This window comes from Diabrotica virgifera, chromosome 3 (assembly GCF_917563875.1).
Source record: "Diabrotica virgifera virgifera chromosome 3, PGI_DIABVI_V3a".
NCBI lineage: Eukaryota > Metazoa > Arthropoda > Insecta > Coleoptera > Chrysomelidae > Diabrotica > Diabrotica virgifera.
Genome location: NC_065445.1, coordinates 170,921,082 through 170,948,906, shown reverse-complemented (window position 1 = coordinate 170,948,906; position 27,825 = coordinate 170,921,082). Strand labels below are relative to the sequence as shown.

At 31.6% G+C, this 27,825-nt stretch overlaps 1 protein-coding gene across 3 annotated transcripts in view; it reads right to left on the bottom strand.

The window, feature by feature from the left end:
• The window catches only part of LOC114336201 (scavenger receptor class B member 1), a 424,275-nt gene that overhangs the window by 298,802 nt on the left and 97,648 nt on the right, over positions 1-27,825 (bottom strand). The gene's annotated exons all lie outside the window — the stretch shown is intronic.

Genomic DNA, 27,825 nt, shown 5'->3' with positions numbered 1-27,825 from the left:
ACAGATCAGATAAATAATACATAAGTAAAGTAACTTGTCAAGCGGTAATGATAAAATTTATTTGTGATGCTAATTAGGGGGTGATTTTCGCGATTTTTTTTACCAAAAAATAAAAGGTACCAACAATATTTTGAGCGTAACTCACTTACTTTTAATGTTAGAAGATTTTTAAACACAAAGATAAACCTTTTTTTAAACATTTTAAAAAAGTTAAAATGAATTTCCCCCGAAAAGTGCTCCCTTATTGGGTTATTTCACATTGAAATATTCGATTTGGAATTTGACGAAGAGGAACCTACTTTTCATTAGCTATAACTCTGCTTCTACTGGATCTACAGATCTCACGCATACACTTTTTCTTCAATCTTTGATATGCTACATTTTTCTAAGAAAATTTTTTTCAATAAAATACTTACTTTTTAAGTTATCTCCGAAAAACCGTCCAAAAACATATTTTTTTTTTGTTAAAAATGAACATATTCACTCGCGAATAACTCGAAAAGTGTTGACTTAACGAAAAAACTCTATAGAACAAAAGTTGTTTAGAATTAGTCATTTTATCCAATTCCGGGTCTTATGTTTAATGTATATTTTTTACCTTCGAGAGGGGTAATCCCCTCCATTTTTGTAAAATGGAGGGGATGTAAAATTGTAAACTTTTTCTTATATAATAATAGAAAATTTAAACTACCTATTCCTAAATTTTTATCCTTTCTTTATTTGTTTTTGGGGTCAAATTGTTCTTTGATCGGGCTAATCTTACCTTCATGAAATTAGTTTGTATTACTATAAAATGCCTAGAAAATAGAAAATTCATATAAAATTATCCATTTTGATTCCGAAGAGAACTCACAAATATTGAGCAGGTGAGTAAAGTTTTTGTAGAGATCAATTTTTTTTTTTTTTCACTAACCTAAACCCGTTTTGTTTGTTCAACGGGTACCGACCAGTATTCGAATAATGTGCATATTTATTTACCCTAGTTACAATTTACAATTATTAATTTATAATTTTTTTAGCTATAGATTGTGCCCTAGACTTGACAGATACAGGTCATTTATACGCAATGGGATGAACCAAGCTAGTGTATTGAAATGTGAAGACATGATCGGACATTAATCCATTACCCTTAACTACGCGCGTACTGAAGTGTACCATAAGTACACGCGTGGTGTATTTCATACACCACTACTAACATAATAATTTTTGGCGTTACTTTTATTAAGGATACAAAGAAAATATTACTAATTGATGGATTCGGCCGTTACTTGTTGGGTCTATTGTTTTGTCTAACAATAAAACAATGAAATTTTTTTTGTTTTCAAAACTTCTACAAAATTTATTAAAAATTAATGTCACTACAGCTGTTTCGACAGAGTGCCTTTCTCAAGTGATTTATTTTATATTCATATTCAGTTAGAGACTCTAAAATGCGGCATCACTTAGTAAAACAAATCACTTGAGATGACACTCTGCCGAAACAGCTGTATTGAAAACAAAAATTTTCGGTATTTTATTATTAGATAAATATTATTAAAAATGTTTATTACAAAAAAATTAATAGAAAAAATAAAGGCTACAAGAAAAATAAATAAATAATGTTCTTTACAAGCCAACTTGTTGCAAGCATTTCAAGATGATAACAATGCTATAGACCAGTACTCTGGGCTAATTAGCAAAATTCATGGAAAAGTTATTTACCAGCAATTTTATGGCTGGAATCGAATTATAAGATCCTATATATTAATAATATAGGTATGCAAAGTCCGCAGATAGTGTGCTACTTTTTTTATAAAGAAAATGGCGCCGACAAATCGTATTTTTTTCAATTATTGCTCTATACATTCATGATCTATACAATTATTGCTCTATTTACAACCAAAACAGCTTAATAAAAATTCACCGCAATTAAATTCTGCATGTTTTTCACGATATGTTTTTCACGATTTGCTCCGACGAAAATTTTCCTCGGAAAATGCGGGTTTTCCTAACAAAAACTTTAATTTTCAAATAAAGTTTTAGGTAAGTAATTATTAATCAATAATTAAATAACTTAGTGACATCAAAGCTTTCTTGGTATAGATTGTAATTCCAGAAGCCGGTGAAAATTAAACGAATATTTTAGCAACAATTCAATTGTTAATTAACAAATTACGATCGCAATAATAAACAAAATAATCATGATACATTGATCAAACTTATAAAGATTATAAAGATGAGATGCTTATTTAATATTTTATCGACAAAATATAAATTTTTCCTTTTTTTGCATAATCTTTAAATTTTGAAAAAAAAAATAGTTATAATACGCTGGTCTAATTTGTAAAGTACAAAAAAGGTTATTTACCAGCAATTTTATTGCTGGAATCGAATTATAAGATCCTATATATTATTAATATAGGTATGCAAAGTCCGCATATAGTGTGCTACTTTTTTTATAAACAAAATGGCGCCGACAAATCTTATTTTTTTCAATTATTGCTCTATAACTCCGAAGATTTTAACTTTACACCAAAAACACTCAAATAAAAATTCACCCCAATTTAATTCTGCATAGAGACATGTTTTTCCCGATTTGCTCCGACGAAAAATTTCCTCGGAAAATGTGGGTTTTCCCAACAAAATCTCGAATTTTCAAATAAATTTTTTGGGCCAGTAATTATTTATCATTAATTATATAGCTTGGTGAAATAAAAGCTTTCTTGTTATGGATTATAAATTCAGAAGCCGGTGAAAATGAAACGAATATTTTAGCAACAATTCAATTGTTAATTAACAATTTACAGTCGCAATAACAACCAAAATAATCATGAGACATTGATCAAACTTAGAAAGATTATAAAGGTGTGATGCCTATTTAATATTTTGTCGACAAAATATAAATTTTTCATTTTTTTGCATAATCCTTAAATGTTTAAAAAAATTGTTATAAACAAATTAACATTTCTCAGAAATTGTTCATTATATTCTAATTTAAAAAAATACTTAAAATGCGTATTTCATAGGTCTTGAAAATGAATGCTTTAAAAAAATTTTCCAACCATTTGCAAAAAGTTATGAAACAGCAAATTAAATATACGAACTCTCCGTTGTTTATAATTAGTTTTAATTGTTTCAAAGCTTAAAAGTGAATCTATGGTACAACCTAATTACTCACAAAGAATGTCAAAAATTACTGCAATGGTTATATTTTAATCAAAGATTAAAAACACTTTTTTTTGTAATTTTTAGCGCAAACGTAGGCCTGATACAGAGTCGGAGCTAAAATGTTCACTCGAAGTGACTGAGACGCAGCATGCATTTTTTATTAAAAGTGTACATCACGCGGCCGGTCGTCTCTCCGAGTGAAAATGTTAGCTACAGTACTGTGTTACTCTACTTTCGCGCGTGTAAATTACAAAAAAATATATTTATAATCTTTAATTAAAATATAACTATTAAACTGATAATTGACATTTTTTGTAAATAATTAGCTTGTACTTTAAACTCACTTCTACGCTTTGAAAGAATTAAAAAAAAGTATAAACACAGTAGTAATCGTATGATTATTTTGCTGTTTCATAACTTTTTTACAGATGGTTGCAAAAAAGTTTTAAAGCATTCATTTTAAAGATATTTAAAATGCCCATTTTAGCTATTTTTTAAATTATAATATAATAAAAACTTTCTGAGAAACGTTAATTTGTTTATAACTATTTTTTTAAACATTTAAAGGTTATGCAAAAAAATAAAAAATTCATATTTTGTCGACAAAATATTAAATAGGCATCTCATCTTTATAAGATTTCAAAGCTTGATCAGTGTATCATAATTATTTTGGTTATTATTGCGACCGTAAATTATTAATTTGCAATTGAATTGTTGCTAAAATATTCGTTTAATTTTCATCAGCTTCTGGAACTATAATCTAAACCAAAAAGGCTTTTAAGTCACCAAACTATTTAATTATTGGTAGATAATTACTTATCTAAAACTTTATTTGAAAATTAAAGAGTTTGTTGGGAAAACCCGCATTTTCCGAGGAAAATTTTCGTCGAACCAGATCGGAAAAACGCATCTCTATGCAGAATTTAATCACGGTGAATTTTTATTTGGGTGTTTTTGTTGTAAAGTTAAAATCTTCGGAGTTATAGAGCAATAATTGAAAAAAAACACGATTTTCGTGCGCCATTTTGTTTATAAAAAAAGTAGCACACTATCTGAGGACTTTGCATACCTATATTATTAATATATAGGATCTTATAATTCGATTCCAGCAATAAAATTGCTGGTAAATAACTTTTCCCAAAAATGTCCTATTCTCCGATAATCAGCCCAGACTACAGGGCACATCTGTAAAAATATTAGTACATTTGGACGTTGAGAGGTGAATCATATTTTTTAGCAGAAATTGCTTGAAAATAACTCATATAATAATATTTGAGTTATCCTCCCACTTAAAAAAGGTCGGGAACATTGTTTAAATAATCAAAATATCAAAAAATTAAGGAAAAATTCGACTTTTTTTATTGGTTTTTTGATTATAACTTTGAAAGTATTCACTTCTGAGAAAAGTTGTGCTAACATAAAAGTTGCGCAATTAAATTTCCTACGATATAGAATTCGTTAAAAATTTTAAAAATTGTCACCTTTGTTGCAAAATAGCAATAATTGCGAAAAAAAAACGATAAAAAACAAGTATTTGCATTTTAGGGTTTTCAACCATTTATGCTACACTTTGGGCCTTCATATCTTACCAAGGAAAACTTTATGATCTTTGAAAACAATACTGTGAATTTCATTAAAATCGGTTGAATAGATTTTGCAAAATAAATAGACCGAATATAAAGCAGAGAGAAAGTTTAATTTATGTAGAAGAATACCCTACCTTTCATTTGCAATTTGCAAATTTAAAATCGGTTAACCGCTACGGCGTCAGAAATTTTTTTAAATACACATTTTTTTGGTGCTACGCGCAGGACAGCAGATAGTTTGCTCTGATTGGGCATTCCAGTGACCTTTGATAATGATTGACAAATTTTAATTTTTAGTACATGTCGATTTAAATAAATAAATTTGTTTATTGCAAAATAAAAACACATGCTCTGTCCTTTGAATTAACACTTTTTTGGCAATAACTTTCTTTGTTAATATATTTTAAGTTAGAGAATAAAAGTTTATTATTTTTAAACATATGCAACTGTTTAAACAATATTTCACAAACAATAATCAAATTAGTTTGATTATTGTGGAATTAAAATATTAAAATACAACAAAATAGAGTGTAGAAAATAATATATTAGATTAAGATTGGAAGAAATTTTGGTGGAAATCAACTTATGTGAATCGAACATCGCTGTCCTGCGCGTAGCACCAAAAATTAATGTTTATTTAAAAAAATTCCTGACGCCGCGGGTAGTTAAAGGATTTTAATTTTAAAAATTGCACCTGAAAGGTACGGTGTTCTTCTATACTTAAAAAATATTTCAACTTGCTATCTGCTTTATTTCCAGTCCTGCAACATTTTGAAAAAATGATTTTTCAAAAGTTATTGCTGGATTGCAAAAGTTATTTTGCAAAATATATTACACCGATAATAATGAAATTTACAGTATTGTTTTACTATATTATAGTATTTCTGGATAAAATATGAAGGTCCTAAGCATAGTGTAAATGGTTGAAAAAGTTAAAATGCAAGTACTTGTTTTTTATGTTTTTTTGCAATTATTGCTATTTTGCAACAACGGAGACAATTTTTAAAAATTTTTAACCAATCCTATGTCCTGTCGCCAGGGGGGTACAACGGCCTCCTTAATTCAGATGGACTTACCCAAGTTTTTTTAATGTATTTTGACCCGTACAACACGAATTTTTTGGGTAATAGTTGATCCGGATATCGATAAGTTTGTTATAAACAAAGAACTTGATGAATTACATATCAGCGATTTTTCGCAAAACAAACATTTTTTTATATATTTTGGGCGATTCTCAGCAAAAAATGATCTTACATATTTTTTCGTAGGATGCATAGTTTTACAGATAAACGCGGTTGAACTTTCAAAAAATCGAAAAAGTGCAATTTTTGAACCCGAATATCTTCTGACTAAAAAATAAAATAGCAATTCTGCTTACTGCATTTGAAAGTTCAAGTCAAATTCTATCTGTTTCGATTATTTGTATTGCTAAAAATTAAGTTTTTATTTGTTAAACAAAGCCATAAACACATAGTGTTTCCCGTGCCAAATGCATGCGTTTTAATGTACGTAATCTACGTAAAAATTGTCTATATGTGCGCCTACTCGTTCGATTTCAAATGGGAAATGCATTGAAAACATCGTTTAATCACTATGTGTTTGAAGCTTTGATTAACAATAAAAAAATTGATTTTTAGCCATGAAAGTAATCAAAATCGATATGATTTGACTTGAACTTTCAAATGCGGTAAGCAGAATTGCTTACCTGGTATTTTATTTTTCAATCAAAAGTTATTCGGGTTCAAAAATTGCAATTTTTCGATTTTTTGAAAGTTCAACCGCGTTTATGTCGAAAACTATGTATCCCACGAAAAAACTTGTAAAAACATGTTTTGCTTAGAATGACCAAAAAAAAAACAAAACAAAGTTTTGTTTTGCGAAAATTCGCTGTTATGTGATTCCTCAAGTTCTTTGTTTATAGCAATCTTATCGACATCCGGATCGACTTTTACCCAAAAAATTCGTGTTCTACGGGTCAAAATACATAAAAAAAAACTAGGGTAAGTCCATCTGAATTAAGGAGGCCGTTGTACCCCCACTGGTGACAGGACTAATTGTAGGAAATTTAATTACGCAACTTTTAAATTAATGCAACTTCTCTCGGAAGTGAATACTTTTAAAGTTATAATCAAAAAACGAAAAAAAAATCGAATTTTTCCTTAATTTTTTGACATTTTGATTATTTAAACAATGTTCCGGACCTTTTTGAGTGGGAAGATAACTCAATTATTATTATATGAGTTAATTCCAAGCAATTTCTGGAAAAAAATATGAGTCACCTCTCAACGTCCATCTCAAAACAGATGCGCCCTGGACTACTATTACACCTGGGCATTTACAGACACCGGAAGGAATATATTGATTTTTAAATAGAGCACCTAGAGACTTGCAACTTTTTGTATTGTGTTCGAGACGACGTCAGGAAAAAAATCTGCAATAGAAAAATGGGTGGAAATTCATAATTGTATTTACAGTGCATAAAATGCATCACAAAGTGCATACAAATATCAAAATCGGTATATTAAGGGCCAGATTTTGTTACTCGGGGATTTTTGGGGTCGCTAAACATGAATATGCCATTAAAACTGGCCCCCACAGATCACCTGGTGCCCGCAGTGACCCTGCTAAGAAACATCTTTTTTCTTGAGTTTCTAGGTTTTTAAACAATAAATTCACTGACGAATTATTATGCATTCGTGATAGTACTACTGCAACTTTACCATTTTTCTTCTATAGCCCTAGCAAATGAGTTTAATTATTTTCTTTGAGCCCGGTTAAATATAATACAGCAACAAATGTCAAAAATTTAATTTTTTAAAATGTGTTTTGCATCTCCAACGCGGTAAAAGTTTTTACACATCTTATTCATCTCGATATTAGTACATACTATGTTCAATGACGTCGGTAAAAGATATTAGTGCAGTCACTGAAGGTGGATATGAGCTATTACCTCCGATTTCGTTGACCCTCCATCGATTTGTATGAAAATTGGTAAGTGGTTAGAGGATATCTCAAGAAACAAAGGTGACATGGTGCCAACTTGCGCTTTTAGTCTGGGGGTGGATGCCACCCCTTCTCGGGGGTGAAAATTATTTTATTGAAAATAACCCCATAACTCGATAGAGGAACAAATTCTCAGCAAAATTTGTTTTATAAAGTTATTAAAATAAATCAAAACTTTTTGAGTTATTAAAGATCAAAGATTTTAATTTTTTTGAAAGAAATGCATGTTTTTAACCGATTTTTCACCAATAACTCAAAAACTATAAGTTTTTACAAAACAGTTGTTATTACCAAAATTGAAGCTAATAAAAAATGAAATAAACCTCTTACTAGAAAAACCTTCTAATGTTAATGAAAAGTGAGTTATAGGTAATTGAATGTATATTTTTTTCGGCGAGTAAAAAAATCTAAGTATTCAAGCTGATATAACGGGAAAATGATGCATTTTATAACATAATCTTATTAAACATTTGTCAAAAGACTTAAAAATATCTATCAAATGAGCCCCCGAACATGCTGATAGCATTAAAATTTATGCTCCAAAATTTTTTCAAAGTTTATCTTTTAAAAATGTTTCCAAAAAATGTTATTGTTTTTTTTTAATAATTCCGTTCATTTTTACGATATCAGGTTCATCTAAAAACCGTTTGAAAGTTAATTTCAAGGACTATTTTACGACGTTAAAATTAATCTTTTAAACTCCTTACTTTTTTAAAAATAAAAGGTTAAATGGCCCCGGTTGCATGGTTCTCACAGCAAAATTTAAGATTTAAAGGTTTCTATCTCAGTTACTTTTTACCCTATAGAAATAGTAAAACAGGTAGAATATTTGACATAGAAAAAGTTAGAATTTGGTTATATATCATTTTTTACGTGTATTGAGTATTTTTGGAGTTATTATCAAAAGATTATGAAAATTACAATAATTTTAAAAATTATGATTTTTTTAAATTATACCTTTTTTTCAAAAATTTGCATTCCAAACCGGTCAAAATTATTAAAATCATTACTTATGCTAATATAAAGAAGTTCTTGTAAGGATAATTATAAATTTTAATTTTTGTGGAAATTGCGTATGTTTGATTTTTTCCTAAAAAATTCCAAAGGGTTCTCTTCGTAATAACTTGCTTAATTTTGACGGTATTAACTTCTTCTGAAGCTCATTAGATAGGTATTCTAAATTACTTTGACAAATGCTTAGCAGGTATATTTTATACATTGCATAGTTTCCCGTTATTTAAGCTTGAATACTTAGATTTGAGTACTCGTCGAAAAAAATACACATTCAATTGCCAATAACTCACGTTGAACTAACATTAGTTTAGTTTTTTAAGTGAGAAATGTAGTGAATTTTTTATTATCTTCAATTTCAGTGATAATAACTTTTTTGCAAAAGCTTATAGTTTTTGAGTTATAAGTGAAAAACCGATTTAAAACATGCATTTTTTTACGAAAAAATAAAATCTTTGGTCTTTCATAACTCAAAAAGTATTGCCTAATAACTTTATATAACAAATTTTGCTTATAATTTGTCCCTCTGTCCATTTATGGTATTATTTTTAATAAAATAATTTTCACCCCCGAGAAGGGGTAGTATCCACCCAAAGGGTAAAAGCGCAAGTTGGCATCATGTCACCTTTGCTTCTTGAGGTACAGTGGAACCCCGATAAGTCGGCCCCCGATAACCCGGAAGTCCGGCTAACCCGGACCGATTTTCATCAGACAAAAATTTAACAAATAAACAATTTAACAATTTTATCAAATAAAAATGTATGTAGGTCAAATAATATTTGAGAGATAATGTGTATTTGTGTAATTTGAACACATATAAGTATGTACAACAGTAAAAATGATTCATGCACACGGCGGCAGGCAGAGCGACCGTCTCAGCTTATCGGAAAGAACAGGCACCTGTCTGTATTCCTTTTCCGTTATTTATGTCAAACTGTCTTAGCATTGTTTAAAATAGACGTGACTATTTAAAAATTCTTTTTTAAAACAATGGCCTTAGTCTGTTCTTAAATAACAACATTGTTTTAATCACTTCCGTTCTGTAATCGTGCTTCAGATTGTGTTTGCCTGATTTTTGTCTACGTAATGGTAACAAAACTGTAATGTTAACAAAACGTAAAAATGTTGTGACAATGGAAAAGAAACTAGAAACATTAGGTCGGATTGATAAAGGCGAATCTTTAAAATAAATTTATTGCAGCATCATAATATGATATTATGATACCATAGGTCTGGATCCCGCGTATGAAAAAAAAGTTGATTAATAGCAAGCTAAAAATTTGTTAATAGCTTAAGGGTGTCTAGTCGGATAAACTTTGATATATGAGAACACTGGAACAGGGGCAGTTTTAATTGTGGAACAGGTAAAAAATCTGGAACGGTCAGAACACGAAAATGGCACATTTGTTTTGTCCGACAGAACAGACATAAACTCTCCGAACAGAGATTAAACTCTCATGCAAAAATCAGACTGCTATTTATCACCTGTCATAATTCCTGTCATTTGACATATTCTACATTTTCCACTCATTAAAACGCCAATTTGGTGATAAATAGCAGTCTGATTTTTGCATGAGAGTTTAATCTCTGTTCGGAGAGTTTAAGTCTGTTCTGTCGGACAAAATACATGTGCCGTTTTCGTGGTCTGACCGTTCCAAATTTTTAGCCTGTTCCACAGTTAAAACTTCCCCTGTTCCAGTGTTCCCATATATTAATGTTTGTCCGACTAGACACCCTTAAGCTAATAACAAATTTTCAGCTTGCTATTTATCAACTTTTTTTTCGTACGCGGGATCCAGACCTACCATATTATGGTGTCGGTACATCTCTACAGTATGACTGAGTTTTTTACCAAGAAATGAACAAAACTCTACACTCTATACAACTATACGTAATTTAGATGTGTACTGTGCATATGTGTTTCATGTTTTTGTAATTATAATGGAGGTTATTTATTAATTTTTACTATATTCTCCGGCTAACCCGGATTTTCGATAACCCGGATCGGCCGCGGTCCCGATTAATCCGGGTTATCGAGGTTCCACTGTATCCTCTAATAACCAATTTTCATGAAAATCGATGCAGGTTCAACGAAATCGGAGGTCAAAACCTTCAGTTTTTTAAACTTTATTTTGCGGGTTTCCCTCATAAAAATGAGTGTTGCACACAATATTCCAGCTACAAAAGATTAGATATAAATAGTATGTGGCGCAAAAATGTTTTTTCGTTTTGATGAAAAATAAAATTCTAGTTTTGTTTTGAAATAAAGTAAAATGCGCCCCAAAAGAGTACTTTTGATAAAGTTTTACTTTAAATGTAGCAAATATTGTGGAAAATTATATCAAAATAAAATATTTTATTTTCCATCAAAATGAACATACAATTTTGCGCCACGTAATAAATATTCATATCAGCTCTTTTATAGCTGGGATATTCTGTGCGCGTCATTTTTACCACGTTTAGAGGTTTTTTATTCTTGTAATATCATATGTATAAGTTAATTACGAATCAGTTGCCAAAAAAGAGTATATAATAATTGTTGTTTAGTACTTGCATCGTTTTTATTAATTTTCTCAAAACCGAAAGTGAGTGTTTCCCTTTAGACAATTTTTACCGTATTATCTTTATATTCCTTAAAAGCACAAGGTCAAAGATCCAAATAAACTTAAGAAAGAAGGATGTTAGAATTGGAATTTATTTAAATAAAACTATAATATAAAACTAAGTCCTTGTCATAATTATAATTTAAAACAAACAAACCATTAAAGAAAAGTAAATCCCTGGCTTGAATTTAAATTGAAATTCTTATACAAGATAAAGGACGTTACAGAATACATTCTTTTATGCTAAATTTTGAGCTCTTGATGTATGCTTGTAAGAGTAACAGCAAATTTTAATTTACAAAGGCCACACGAACAAAAAATGTTGTATTAGGCTAAAAGTAATTATACAGGGTGATTCATTAAGAATGCTCAATCTCTGAGTTGTAGATTCTAGACCTCGAAATATTGAGATTTATCCCAAATCACTTAATAATCTCCTCCTTACTGAGTTACAGGGTGTTTTATTTAAAAATTTAATAACTATTTTTACCCAGCACTTTAGAACTACATATTTGACATATCCTTGTCATACTTGGCAAAATTTGTAGGTACTCTACGTGCTATTAAATCATGATAAATAAACGTGTCTGGCTACTACCTACCAGAGGCGTACGACAGGGGTCGGTCAATGATTTACCCTTCCCAAAATTCTACGCCACTGGAGGAACTGCTATTGTAGCGCAATATTTCGATTCTACAATACCTTCTATGTAAATTCACTCTTAATTTGTAATGTTAAAGTCAATAGTTTTCGAGATATTTGAAGTTGAAAATGAAACGGCACAGCTATTTTGATTAATGTATTGTGCCTCTTCATTTTAACTTCAAATATCTCGAAAACAAATGATTTTATCGGTACGAATCAAGAGTATATTATTTACACGGAAAGTATTGTAAAATCTAAAAATTGCACTAAAATAGTAATTCCGCTAGTGGCGTAGAATGTGGGAAGGGTCAACCATTCACTTTCCCCTGTCGTATACGCCTCTGGTAGTAGCTAGAAAGGATTATGTTACATATTTATTAGGGTGTACAGCACCTTCATTTTCTGCCAATATAATAAGGACATGGCAAATACTTTTAAAGCACTGGATACAAATAGTTAATATTTATGTAATAGGGATGTTTGATTTAAAAATTAAAAAAAAAATTACTCAATACTTTAAAAGTATTTGAAATATCCTTACCATAATTGTCAAAAGTGTATGCATTTTATACTCTACTAGTTTATGTTAAATAAAAGTTTCTGGCTACTACGAGAGGCGTACAGGGGAAAATAAATGGTTAAACCTTCTCAAATTCTACGCTAGTGATAGAATTGCTATTTTAGCATAATTTTTACATTCTCCAATACTTTTTATGTAAATAATATACTCTTCATTCGTAACGATAAAATCATTAATTTTCGATCTATTTGAAGTTAAAAATGAAATACATAGCTGTGCCGTTTCATTTTCAACTTCAAATGTCTCGAAAACTAATGACTTTATAGTTACGAATAAAGAAAAATTATTTACCTAGGAAGTATTGGAGAATATGAATATTGTGCTAAAATAGCAATTCCGGCAGTGGCGTAGAATTTGGGAAGGGTAAACCATTCACTATCCCCTATCGTACGCCTCTGCTAGTAGCCAGAAACGTTTGTTGATCATAATTTAGTAGGGTGTACGGTAACTACACGTTTTGATAAGTATGAAAAGGATATGTCAAATATGTTTAAAGTACTGGGTAAAAATATTTATTGAATTAAAAAAAAAACAGCCTGTAACTCAGTAACGAGTCACATTATTTTATTTAAATGATTTGGGTTAAATCTTAATATTTTAAATGAATCACCCTGTATACTTGGCGAACGTATACAGTCAGGACGTTTAGGTTGGAATAAATTCATTTTTTCGAGAATGGATCAATTTTGAAGGGAAATCCCGAAATACAGTCGAACCCGCTTGTTAGAATACCGGTTATAAAAATATCCCGGTTTAAGGGATAAAAATTTGAGGTCCCGAAACGATTCTACTAGCTATCAATGATAGGTTAATAGAATATCCTGATCATAGGAATATTTTTGCTTGGCATGAAGGCTATTCCTATCAGCGGGTTCGATTGTAGGTCGATTTTTATTTCTAAATTATGATTTTTTGGCGGATACATGATACTGGTGACGTAATCCATCTGGACGTGATGACGTAATCGATGATTTTTTAAATGAGAGTAGGGGTATTGTGCTAGCTCAATTGAAAGGTTACTTAATTCTCTATTCAGTACTATAAACTTTAACATATTTATTTATATAGGGTGTCCAAAAATTTTTTAATTAGTTTAATTGAGACAAAAAGAAGAATGTATGTAATTCATTTAATTCAAAATACATTCTAGTGCTGTGGGAAAACAGAAAAAACCTTTATTTTGACAAATAAATATTGTTTTTGGCTTAAATTCAATGTTAAAGCTGCCATCCACCTGTCTCTTAGCAGTTTGAACATTGAATTTAAGCGAAAACTATGTTTTTTTCTGACAGCAGTAAAATGTATTTTGAAATAAATAATTTACTTACATTCTTCTTTTTGTGTCAATTAATTTAATCAAAAAAATGTTTTTTGACACCCTGCTTCAAATGAGTTAGAACACGACTCCTATTCTCATTTAAAAAAATCATCGATTACGTCATCACGCCCAAATTGATGACGTCACTAATATGATAAACATTCCAAAAAATCATAATTCAAAAATAAACATCGACTTGTTTCGAGATTTATCTCCAAAATCGCATCGCCTATCCTCGAGAAAATTTATTAAAAATTATTATTAAAATTTATTTAGGTATAAGCATCTTTTTATTTAAACAAATACACCCGCATTAACCAGTAAAGCCTGGGTTTCCTCGAAAGCCCGACAAACTGCGACCGTAACACTGCGATAAATTACGTCAGATTACGGTGAAAAATTCAAGGTTCTTCACTGCGGCAATGGAATGTGCAAACTCAGCAAGCGGTGGCTTCCAACGCATCCTTGGAAACCACCGCTATTATTTTGCGTGGTATAGTTTTTTATGACGTCATTCATCGCATTGTTACGGTCGCAGTTTGTCGGTGCCGCTTTCGAGGAAACCGAGGCTTTAGGGTTATTAGCGGAGGAACATTCACAGTGCACAAATAGTAAGATAATATATTATTATATAAAAATACTTTACAATCTGGTATGTAGTTTCGTTGTTTTGCACATTTTGGTGCTTAAAATGGGTGTCTTCTAGTCTTATGAGTAATGGAAGATATCCATGTATAAGATGCTTGATGTGTAAAATGACCATCTACTGTACCTAATATGAATATAATACTATGTAAGCACTAAGAGCCTCGTAGGCCCATGGCTTGATGTACTATTCTTTCCCACTCCCGTTTGTCAGTAGCTTTTCTTTCCCAGTTCCTTATATTACGTCTTCTCATACCTTCTTTTTTCCGATTCTCTACCATAACCTCGGTCTTCCTCTTCGCCTTTTGCCTACCAATGCACTGTATAGTACAATTCTGGGAATTGTGCATAGATGGAATCATTCTCTGCTCATGGCTCAACCATCTACGTCGTTGCCCCTTAATTACTGCTAATATATTAGGTTCTTGATACAGCTCAGTTAGTTCGTTATTTGTTCTTGTTACCCATTGTCCATTAAAATTTTTCCCACCAATTTCAATTTTTCGCAGTATTTTCCGCTCCCAAACTAATAACAACTCTTAGTGTTTTTTGTTGTGACCCATATTTCAGAAGCATACGTCACTATCGGTCTTATTACGGTCTTGTTGGTTCTTAGTTTTGCTCTTCGAGATTTATTTTTGCTTTTTAACAACCCATTGAGAGCATATTATATAGCGCGGCTGCACGACATAATAATGCACTAATTGTCAAAACCGGTCGTGCTCCAATGTTGAATCACCAACAATTGAGTACTCATTTGATTCTATCGAGGAGCCATGCGATGTGTTATTATTGGGACAATTTATTGCACCCAGGATTAACAAGAAGAAGAAGAAGAAGAAGAAGAAGAAGAAGAAGAAGAAGAAGAAGAAGAAGAAGAAGAAGAAGAAGAAGAAGAAGAAGAAGAAGAAGAAGAAGAAGAAGAAGAAGAAGAAGAAGAAGAAGAAGAAGAAGAAGAAGAAGAAGAAGAAGAAGAAGAAGAAGAAGAAGAAGAAGAAGAAGAAGAAGAAGAAGAAGAAGAAGAAGAAGAAGAAGAAGAAGAAGAAGAAGAATAAGAAGAAGAACAAGAAGAAGAAGAACTAGAAGATGAAGAAAAGGAAAAAGAACAATGATAAGAAGAATAAGGGAAGCAGAAGTATTAGAAAATTATGAACCAGTTTGATAAATTTCCCTTTTTTTTAATTTATACCGCTTTATATAACTTTTATCATTTTTAACCCTTGCCAATATCAATTATTAAATAGCTCTAAATTAAGCAGAATCATAACAGATCCGTGGAATAGGCCTACAGGGGAAACCACGTTAAAAAAACGCGCTAATTACACTACCTCAAAGGTGGTGTGGAAACGTGTGCGCATATTATGACGATTACCACTTTTTGAATCGTTATATCTCAAAAACGGTGGCTCTCAGGAGAAGAAGTAATGAGGAGTTTTTCATAGATAATTATCTAATCTACATTTTTTGTTAGAACTAATTTTACGATAAAACTTACCGTTTGGCTGAAAATCGCTAAAAACGGTGACCTTTGACCTCGCGTAAAAGTTTTAGCACGGGTCGGATTTATGAGGACTTTTTAGAATTCATTTATGATGGTATTTTAAACAATCCTGCCAATTTTCAGCTTGATGGTAATTTTTGTAGCATCGGATGCGTAAGTTGACCGGAGTATAAGTACTCAAATCAATTTCTTCAACAACTGAGGCCATTTGGTTACGATTTCGATCTTCAAATGTTCCAATAAACCAATATGGTAGTCACTGTTAACTGTTTCCCCAAGTTTCAAAGAGTCAGAATAATTATCGGCATAAGTAATATGGAGTTTGTCCTGTGAAATTCGTCCATTGTATATTGATAATTATGATCCCTTGCAGGCTGACACTTCAGTAGATACAGGAAGTAGCAATAAGTAGTAGGGTGGGTCGGTACTCTAGTTTTTTATGCCTCTAGTAAAGAAAGTTGCCAAATGATTTAGAATGAATAGTGATATTTTAATTTATTTTTATTTTAATACTTAGCTCCCCCGCCCGACCCCTAAAAAAATTAAAAATTAAATTCTTACATCAATGAAACCTGATGCTTCAAACGACTAAAAATAGCTTCAAACGCACTTAAAAAATACTTATTTAATTTAAACAACCTTAAACCCCACCGCCAGGTAAATTTGTCTAGGTCCAGAAGGACCCCTAATACCCCTAAGCACGCTACTTCTACACCACCTACCTTTGACTGCAATAGACCGAACTGGACTATCGAGTAGAAAAGGAGCAATGATCGCTAGTGCAGTTCTTGAAGATATTGGATTGATATCCAAAAATGACAAGTCTGTGTAATAGACAAGTCTAAATTAGATCGACAAAGAAAAAGGCAACGACTTGATTTACAAAAAAAAACATTAAGGATGATACTAGTCTGCAAGCTCTCTATATTGATGGTCGCAAAAATCAAACCCTTCACATTCAAGAACAGGGAGAATCGTCATCTAGAAAAACCACTATCGAAGAACATAAAGTGTTATTGAAGGAACCTGGTAGCGACTATATAGGGCACGTAATACCTCAAAAGACCATAGCATCAACGATTTTTAACTATTTAACAGTAAATCAGGTGTCAATTAGCGAGTTGACTGCTGTTGGCTGCGATGGTATTGCCGTTAACACTGGGCCGCACGGTGGTGTAATACATTTTATGAAATTGCGAGTACATCATAAACGACCTTTGCAATGGAAAATATGTCAAATACATACAAACGAATTGCCACTGCGACATTTGGTTAGATATCTGGACGGAAATACCACATACATCTATCATTCTCGTGTTCTATCGGCAAACTATAAGAAAATTAGGATACAAAAGGATATTGAAGTGCAGATCGAAAGCGAAATAAAATCTTATAAATTTGAATAACACTGCGAGAAAATTGGAAATTCCCAAATTCAATAATTTTGAAGCGGAATCCTAGATTGATTGAATAAATTGGCAAGAGTGCAGATAATCGGAGCCGCTAATGACGAAAAATCTGGCTGATGAAGACAATCAAGAATTTATTAAAACTGGTAGTTATTCAGAAGGAGATTTATGGAAGTTATCCTGCCATACACAGGCTGGTCAGAGAGGTGTCAAATTAGCGAGGGAGGCATCTTTGGCTGTATGTGGGTTTACTAATAGGGATGGTTGGATACGTACAACTATAGCATCTAGAAGCAACATGTCAAAGTTTAATAGCAAATCAGACTATGAAGTAGGAAATTAAAAATTGCTCATATGGTTGGGTGGATGGGTGGGCAGGGATGGAACTCGATCGCAGCTACTTCCCCGTGGTGAGTTCTAGGTTATTTTGTATATTTTAAACCACAAAATAAGCGAAGAGATGCTCCAAAGTGGAAAAGTACTTGATTGTTTTCAGCCAAAGCTTGTCACGTACGGCGAGCTATAGTATAATGTACATATTATTATATTGTAGTATATCATATCACTGACTCTAGTAATGAGTGAGCCTGCACACACGGAAGCATTAATTCCATGGCAGCAGCCTCACTCATTACTATGAGAGCGATATGATATAATATACTATTATATTATAGTATACGCTCTGAGCTTCGCTGGTGCCGCTCCTGGCGGATATTAATTTAACTTTCACCGGTAATTTTTAAATTTGTTATTTAATTGTTATCGCTTAATATTTACAACGCTAAAAAGTAATTAAATTGTAACAGATTTTTTTAAGATTTTGCTAATCATTTTGACGTTCTATTGGTGAAATATTAATTTCTTACTTCAAATACTTTCACAATTATCGTGTAGATGGAGCTAAGATTAAAGATTAATTTATAATTACATATTACGGAATATTAAAAAAACGTAAATTTAAAACGTAAGTATATTTAAGGTAAAAATATATACCACAGCTTTGACCAACTAATATTTTTTATAATTAATGTTTTTAATTTTAATTTTAAATTAATCACTTTGACATTTATGTCAAATTTCCGGTAAAGGTTTACAGACTTGTCACTACTGGCGCTCTCGAATTTGTAAATATCCCCTCTACGTACGAGCTCATAGCGTATAGCTCCTCGTGCATAACAAGCTTTAAGGGCTGGCGAGGGGCTAAACATATCTAAAAATTAAAAATATTTTTTTTAGGTAATAAGATATTGCATTATTTCATAATACAGGGAAATTAATTTGTTGATTTAATTTTTTTGTTTTTTGAGGGGACTGGCGGAGGGCTCAAATAGTGACGAAAAAAATTTTAAAAAATTTGTACAAAAATTATAAAAACGACCCACCCTAATAGGTAGTGAGAGTGAAAAATTAATGCAGTCACTCAAGGTTTTCACCTCCGATTTCGTTGAACTTAGTAGTTAGAGGATACTTCAAGAAACAACAGTACAAAAGTTAGGATCACGGATTTTATGCTTTTAATGGAATGATTTTGTGAAAAATTATGGTTATGAGTTTATTTTTCGGCTGATATTATGACAAAACATTATTTTGCATCGCCGATATAAAATGCGTTTATTTCGAAAACGGTTGAGTTTAGCGAGATGCAGGTAGTATACCTTTTTTAACTAGAAATAATAGGAGAATAAAAGTTTTGGCGCAAGAACTACGTAGAGTGGGTAATAAAAAAATTGAACATATTAAATAAGCGCGTGAAAGACTAATGTGGCGCCCTCTGGGTAATACATAATTTTTGGTGGCGAATTTAGATTTCTCGTCCCAAAAAACCCCGCTTACCAAATTTCGTGTTGTTATCCCATGGCTGTCAGGAAATATTTAAGAATAAATAAAATAAAAGTTTAATTTTGACAGCCTGTATTTCGATTATTATTTAAGCTTAACCTTATTTAACCTTATTTAACCTCAGGAATCTAAGGAAGCTATTGCCCATTCGATACCAAACACCCTATATAAGTAGTACTTCATAAAGTTTAAAAAAAAATATATTTTTTTAATAAAAGTGCAGTTGCATTACGGTCGTCTCTGTGTTTTTTTTAGTTCAACTTTTGTAAAAGTTATTTCTGGTATTAATGTTTTCGGCAAACGCTGTATAATATTTTTAATTATATCCAAACTTATAGGTCTGGATCCCGCGTATGAAAAAAAAGTTGATTAATAGCAAGCTGAAAATTTGTTAATAGCTTAAGGGTGTCTAGTGGGATAAACTTTGATATATGGGAACACTGTAACAGGGGCAGATTTAATTGTGGAACAGGTTAAAAATTTGGAACGGTCAGACCACGAAAACGGCACATTTATTTTGTCCGACAGAACAGACTTAAACTCTCCGAACAGAGATTAAAGTCTCATGCAAAAATCAGACTGCTATTTATCACCTGTCATAATTCCTGTCATTTGACATATTCTACATGTTCTACTCATTAAAACGCCCATTTGGTGATAAATAGCAGTCTGATTTTTGTATGAGAGTTTAATCTCTGTTCAGAGAGTTTAAGTCTATTCTGTCGGACAAAATACATGTGCCGTTTTCGTGGTCTGACCGTTCCAAATTTTTAACCTGTTCCACAATTAAAACTTCCCCTGTTCCAGTGTTCCCATATATCAAAGTTTGTCCGACTAGACACACTTAAGCTATTAACCAATTTTCAGCTTGCTACTAATCACCTTTTTTTTTCATACGCGGGATCCAGACCTATTACGTTATTTTTGTAAAATTGTTGTGATTTTCAGTAATAAATCTCCTCTGTCATAAGGTAGGTTGCAAAATTATATTTTTTCGCAATGTATAATTAAGACTTTAAGACGCAGCCGATATTTCTTTTTCAGAAATATAATATACATCAAAAATCCGTCAATATGTTTTTTTCCAAAAACATATTGACGTAGTACTTATTCAAATTTTCTTTTTGGATGTAAAAAATAACAATGATAATTATTCCTATTTATAAACATTTGTTAATCAAATTGAATCTATGAATTCAAATATTAGTCAAGGGCCAGCTAGGTCACCGTGGTCTTTTCAATTCTGATGGATCCACTCAAGTTTTTTAACCTTTTCAAAATTGTAACCAGAAGCCTTTTCAATAGTAACTCGGCATTGACGCATGCAAATGAGCTTGACAAAGTATTGTTTTACCTAAAGCTTAATCTATATTTCTTACAACAAAATTTGTTAAATTACTTTATTTTTATTTTTATTAAAGGTTTAACAGTTTGAAGTTGTAATTTTCTTTAAAAAAATTGTAAACTAATAAAAAATGTAAACTAAAAATTGTAATAATACGGAATCCAAATCTGCAATAAAAAATGAGGGCTCCTATTTAAGATTTTAAAGGGACTATTTAAAAGGTCCTATTTAAGATTTTAAAGGGACCCCCCACCTCCGTGGGGGGTCCTTTTTTTGGTGTCACTGGATAGATTTTTCAAAAATATTGAATACGTGTATTTTTCAGTTTTTCGATATGATGTTCATTTCGTGAAATATCGCGGGGTTCGTAATTAAAATTTTAAATTTACCCCCACTTCTCTCCGTGGGGGGTCGTGTTTAGTGTCAGTCGATAGATTTTTGAAAAATGTTGAACCTGTATTTTTTAGTTTTTCGAACTGACGTTGATTTCGCGAAATATTCGTTTTTTTTGTGAAACTTTGTGACTCGCCCATTTCCTTACGCCCCGCTCAAATCGTCAGATTTTTTAAATATACACTGTTTAGTATGTACTTAACTTACCTTATCTTAATCTGACGATTTCGAGTTTTTCTAAGGACAGATTTGTTTCGGACCCCCCTTAAAGGACTCTTCTGTATTAAGAGATAATGTAGAGGTACATTTACAGGGTTCAAGGTTTCTCCCCATGTGATAATCTGACGCGCTCGAGTAACTGCAAAAGTCTCCGCTTGGGCTCCCCTACCATTGGGAAAAAATTTGAAGCACGTAAACGTTTGAGTTTTGGAACATTCACTAACTAATTTTCTGTATATTATATGAATGCTTTATTCAATAATATACGAAATACTGTGACAGACACATACACTCACACAAATATGTAAAGTACATATACACTGCCCTACTAAGCGAAAACGAGGTATCTGTAATTTATATTGTCTTGAGTTAAGAATGTATTTATACTAACCAAGACACGTTGACTTTATGAGGAGCACTCCCGAATCATGATTTACAATGTATAAACTTTGTAAATCATGATTTGGATTTTACAATGTATGCACATTGTAAACTATGATTTGGGAGTTCTCCTAGTAGCAGTCAACGTATCTTGATTTGTTTATTTCTAGTGCATCTTTATTGTGATTATAGTATACATTTCGTTTATTCCCATTCTTATTTTGTTTACAATCTTTAAGTTTAAATAATTTATATTGAACATATACTTAGTTTTTTTTTGTTTTCTTGATAAAAATAATAATATTTAGCTTTTTTCATTTTTTACTAAAAAAATACCCCCATAATTAAGAAACGATTATAGGTTAGGTACAAAGATAAAAACAGAGTATCTACATACTACATATACACATTTATTTTTAAATGATTTGGTTTAAATAACAAAGTACTTTCTACAAAATAATATAGCATAAGTTTGTATAGATACAACTATTATTGCCTAGTATCAGTAGTTACCGCCAAATTGCTTAGTATACAGGGTGTTCCGAAAAGATTGGTCATAAATTATACCACAGATTCTGGGGTCAAAAATAGGTTGATTGAACCTCACTTACCTATATACAATAATGCACACAAAAAAAGTTACAGCCCTTTGAAGTTACAAAATGAAAATTGATTTTTTTTCATATATCGAAAACTCTCAGAGATTTTTTATTGAAAATAGACATGTGTCATTTTTATGGCAGCAACATCTTAAAAAAAAATTAAAGTGAAATTTGTGCACCCCATAAAAATTTTATGGGGGATTTGTTCCCTTAACCCCCCCCCCCCACCCCCCAAACTTTTGTGTACGTTCCAATTGAATTATTATTGTGGCACCGTTAGTTAAACAAAATGTTTTTAAAACTTTTCTGTCTCTTAGAACTTTTTCGATAAGCCAGTGTTTATCGAGATATTTTGAATATTTTTCGAATCCGCCACAGATTTGTATACTAGTGTAGGAAACAAAGGTTGAACCTTGCAAAATGGACACAAGTCCGGTTTAATTTTTTTTCTGGTATATCAAGGGTTGCTTATGATAAGACTAACTTTTTCTGAAAAAATTTCGCCCCGGAACCCCCTTTCCACCCCTTTAAAGGGGGTAATTTGTGGTTTTTGCGGAACGTAGACCTTCCTGTACCTTTTACAAAAAAATTCTTTTATAGAAATATGAAGAGGACTATATTTTGTACGATTTATTTCCCGACAGCATCTGTCTATCATCCACCGTTTAGCGGGGGTGGCGCCCCAAAGTTGACAAGTTTTTAAAAAAGATGTTTTTAAAAAATATATATTTTTCCCTAACTGTAACGGAAATTAAGAAGAAATCCTGCGAAAATTATTCACAAATAATTGATTGATTTTTTGGTATAGGTTTCACTTAAAGGCAATTGCCCTTTTTTTAATTACAGGGTGTTACATTCTAAAAAACCCCTTTTTATACCATCTGAACCGTTTATGCTAGAGTAAAAAGACTTTCAGCGATTACCAATGTACTGGTGCTATTTATAAATTTGTATAATGCTCCCCCATTTTTCCCCGGAACCACCAAAAAAAAAAAGAAGAATTAATAAATAAAGTAATTTTCTTGGAATCCCTTACACACAATGCCTTTTATTAATATGCTTTATATATCATTTTGTGCAGTTATTATTACCCATGCATGGACACCAAAAGCGATTTCCTAGTACAACCCCTGCAGCCAAAAAAAATAAATAAAATGGGGGGTTGAAATTTTTCTTTTGTTTTTTGCTTTTTGATCCATATGGGCATATGCTTCATCAATAGTGCTTTTCAAAAATATATATGGTTATTGCAACATCCCTGCGGAAACTACCCCTATCCTTGAAAATATACTGCAGAAACTACCCCTATCCCTTGGCGAGCATGTTTTTACGATTTTCTCATTACCTATGCATTATTTTTAAACAAAACTTATACAAGATTAAAGACCACTATTTACTCTAAAAATTAGGTCCTATTCATTTTTTCGTATAAGCATCCGTTACGGCACAGTGGCGCCGTAAACCTCATATATGCTTTGGCGGGCTCCAGTTTTTGTTTCTTTTTCGTCATCTTTTCGTTTTATTGATAAAGGACTTATGTAACATAAAACAACACAGTGTATTTTTTTGCATATTTTTTGCACATTTTTTGCATAAACAATTTTTGCATATTTTTGCCACCTACACGCATTTTATTGCAAATAATGCTACCTTAATAGCACAATATTTACCCTTAGGTGGTCGCTAAGCAGTGGCGGATCCAGGGAGGGGTGATGAGGGTGATCATCTCTCCCACCCCTCTCAAACCAAGTGATATAATATTCAAAGATTACAAAATTATTCATTTATTTTTATAGAAATTTAAACAATCGGCACCCCCTCTTAACGATGCTGGAACCGCCACTGTCGCTAAAGCATAAAAAGTTACTCTTATAAAAATAATATTAATATAAGTATTTCTATAAAAATAAATGAATATTTTTATAATCTTTAAATATAATATCACTTGGTTTGAGAGGGGTGGGGGTGATCGCCCCCATCACCCCTCCCTGGATCCGCCACTGCTTAACGACCACTTAGGGGTGAACATTGTGCTATTAAGGTAGCATTAATGAAATAAAATGCGTGTAGGTGGCGAAAATATGCAAAAATTGATTTTGGGCCCCCACTGTGGCTTTAGGGAGCAAAGAATGTAAAATGTGTATATGTCATAATTTGTAGGTAACACTGTGTTGTTTTATTTTATAAATGTGTTCAATAAAACGAACAGATGATGAAAAAAAAACAAAAACTGGAGCCCGCCAAAGCATATATGAGGTTTACGGCGCCACTGTGCCGTAACGGTTGCTTATACGAAAAAAATGAATAGGACCTAATTTTTAGAGTAAATAGTGGTCTTTAACCTTGTATAAGTTTTGTTTAAAAATAATGCATAGGTAATGAGAAAATCGTTAAAACATGCTCGCCAAGGGATAGGGGTAGTTTCTGCAGTATATTTTCAAGGATAGGGGTGGTTTCCGCAGGGATATTGCAATAACCATAAATATTTTTGAAAAGCACTATTGATGAGGCATATGCCAGTAGGAACCAAAAAGCAAAAAACAAAAAAAAAAAAATTTCAACCCCCGATTTTATTTATTTTTTTTGGCTACAGGGGTTGCACTAGGAAATCGGTTTGGGTGTCCATGCATGGGTAATAATAACGTGCACAAAATGATATATGAAGCGTATTAATAAAGGGCATTGTGTGTGACGGATTCGAAGAAAATCACTTTATTTATTAATTCTTCTTTTTTTGGGGGTAGTTCCGGGGAAAAAATGGGGGTGCATTATACAAATTTGTAAATAGCACCAGTACATTGGTAATCGCTGAACGTCTTTTTACTCTAGCATAAACAGTTCAGATGGTATAAAAAGGGGTTTTTTAAAATGTAACACCCTGTAATTAAATAAAGGGCAATTACCCGTAAGTGAAATCTATACCAAAAAATTAACCAATTATTTGTAAATAATTTCCGCTGGATTTCTTCTTAATTTCCGTTACAGTTAGGGAAAATATATTTTTCTTTAAAAACATATTTTTTAAGAACTTGTCAAATTTGGGGCGCCACCCCCGCTAAACGGTGGATGATAGACAGATGCTGTCGGAAAATAAATCGTAGAAAATATTGTCCTCTTCATATTTCTATAAAAGAAATTTTTTGTAAAAGGTACAGGAAGGGCTACTTTCCGCAAAAACCACAAATTACCCCCTTTAAAGGGGTGAAAAAAGGGGTTCCGGGGCGAAATTTTTTCAGAAAAAGTTAGTCTTATAATAAGCACCTCTTGATATACCAGAAAACAAAATAAAACCGGACTTGTGTCCATTTTGCAAGGTTCAACCTTTGTTTCCTACACTATACGGTTAAGTACGATTATAGAGACCTGTTAATAATCTGAAAATTTATTTATAATTTACATTTTTAGGTATATTTTGAAAAAGAAGTTACATCTCGATAAAAGGTGACTTATGAAAAAAGGGCTAAGAGGCAAAAGTTTTAAAAACACTGTGTTTAACTAATGGTACCATAATAATAGTTTAATTGGAACGTACACAAACGTTTGGGGGGGTTTAAAGGAACAAAACCCCCATAAAATTTTTACGTAATTATATTGAAAAAGAAGCCGCATCTCGATAAAAAATGGCTTATCGAAAAAATACTAGAAAACAAAAAAAGTTTTAGAAACGTTGTGTTTAACTAATGGTACCAAAATAATGAATTAAGTGGAACGTACACAAAAGTTTGGGGGGGTTTAAGGGAACAAAATCCCCATAAATGTTTTATGGGGCGGACAAATTTCACTATAATTTTGTTTTAAGATGTTCGTTCCATAAGAATCATACATGTCCATTTTCAATAAAAAATCTCTAATAGTTTTCGATATATTGAAAAAAATCGATTTTCATTTTGTAACTTCAAAGAGCTGTAACTTTTTTTGTGAGCACATTTGTACTAAGGTAAGTTAGGTTGAATCGAACTATTTTTGACCCCAGAATATGTGGTATAATCTATGACCAATCTTTTCGGGACACCCTGTATAACGTATGCTTTGTAGATACCCCTTAATATATAGCCTAAAATATTATAGCCTATTATTAGATAGAATAAGGTGTAATTATTGACTCGACATTAATATCTCATTTTTGGAAAAAAGTGTAGATACCCCCTTTTTGCTTAGTAGGGCAGTGTGTATAGATTTTTGTTCTTAAAGTTAGATACAAGATTGTAGTGTTTGAATTTATCACCATTTTTTTTATAAGTTTTAATACAAGAGGTTATTTTGAAGGTTTGGAAATAAGCAACCAATAAAAAAAGCTTTTATTGATTTACTAAATGTAAATGTACATTAAATAGTTATTTATGATATAAGTGTTAAAAGTACACGTTTAATGCACGCATGTGAAAGTTTGCAGAATGAGCGAAGCGAATTCTGCAATTCACATGAGTGCCTTAAAAATGTACTTTATAATCTACTCTATGTCATATTATGTATAAGTTTTTAGTTTGTGATAACTGTCATTATAGATAGCAGTGCGTGAAGGGTTTAAAGTGTGCGTGAAGTAACAATGTATTTTAAATGGGATTTACTTTTTCGCACACTTTCAATCGGTTTTTAGGCACACTTTCATATAATCAAATATTCTTAACTTTCGCGTTGTCATGGTGATGATAATATGATCAATGACTTACAACAAAATTTTTGACAGTTTTTTGGTTTGAAAGTAGTTAGGATTTTTAAATGTCAAAGTTCTAAAAATTATAGAATAGAAATGAATTCCAGTGACGAAGAGTTACAGTTTTTTTATTTGTTGATCGTAGATAAAATATTGTATGAAACTGTGCCTGAAGTACTTTTTGCGAACTTACGCGATGTATGTTACTCTAAAAATCGCGTGCGTTCGCAAAAAGCAGACTTCAGGAACTGTTTCATAAATAACTATTTTAACACGTATATCATACAATATTTTTTCTACAAACGTCTTTTTACTTGAACTTGACTGACATTCCATTTTTATATTTTTCTTGACATTACATCAAAACTGCCTATACTCTCAATACCTAAATCATAACAACTATAGAATAACATCTTACTTTTTTTGTTGTATATTCTAACAAATTTTAATAGTTATTTTCTACAAACGTGTTGAAAATACAATAATACAGTTTAAATTAAATTGTAAAAAACCTTTTATCTACTCTATGCTATATTATGTATAAGCTTTTAGTTTGTGAAAACTGTCATTATAGATAGCAGTGCGTGAAGGGTTTAAAGTGTGCGTGAAGTAACAATGTATTTTAAATGGAATTTACTTTTTCGCACACTTTCAATGGGTTTTTTAGCACACTTTCATATAATCAAATATTCTTAACTTTCGCGTTGTCATGGTAATGACAATATAAGCAATAAATTACAACAAAACTTTTGACAGTTTTGTGGTTTGAAAGTAATTAGCATTTTCAAAAGTCAAAATTCTGAAAGTTGTAGATGAATGAATAGAATGAATTCCAGCGACGAAGAGTTACAGTTTTTTTTATTTGTTTATCGTAGATAAAATATTGTATGAAACTGTGCTTGAAGTACTTTTTGCGAACATACGCGATGTATAGCACTCGCTC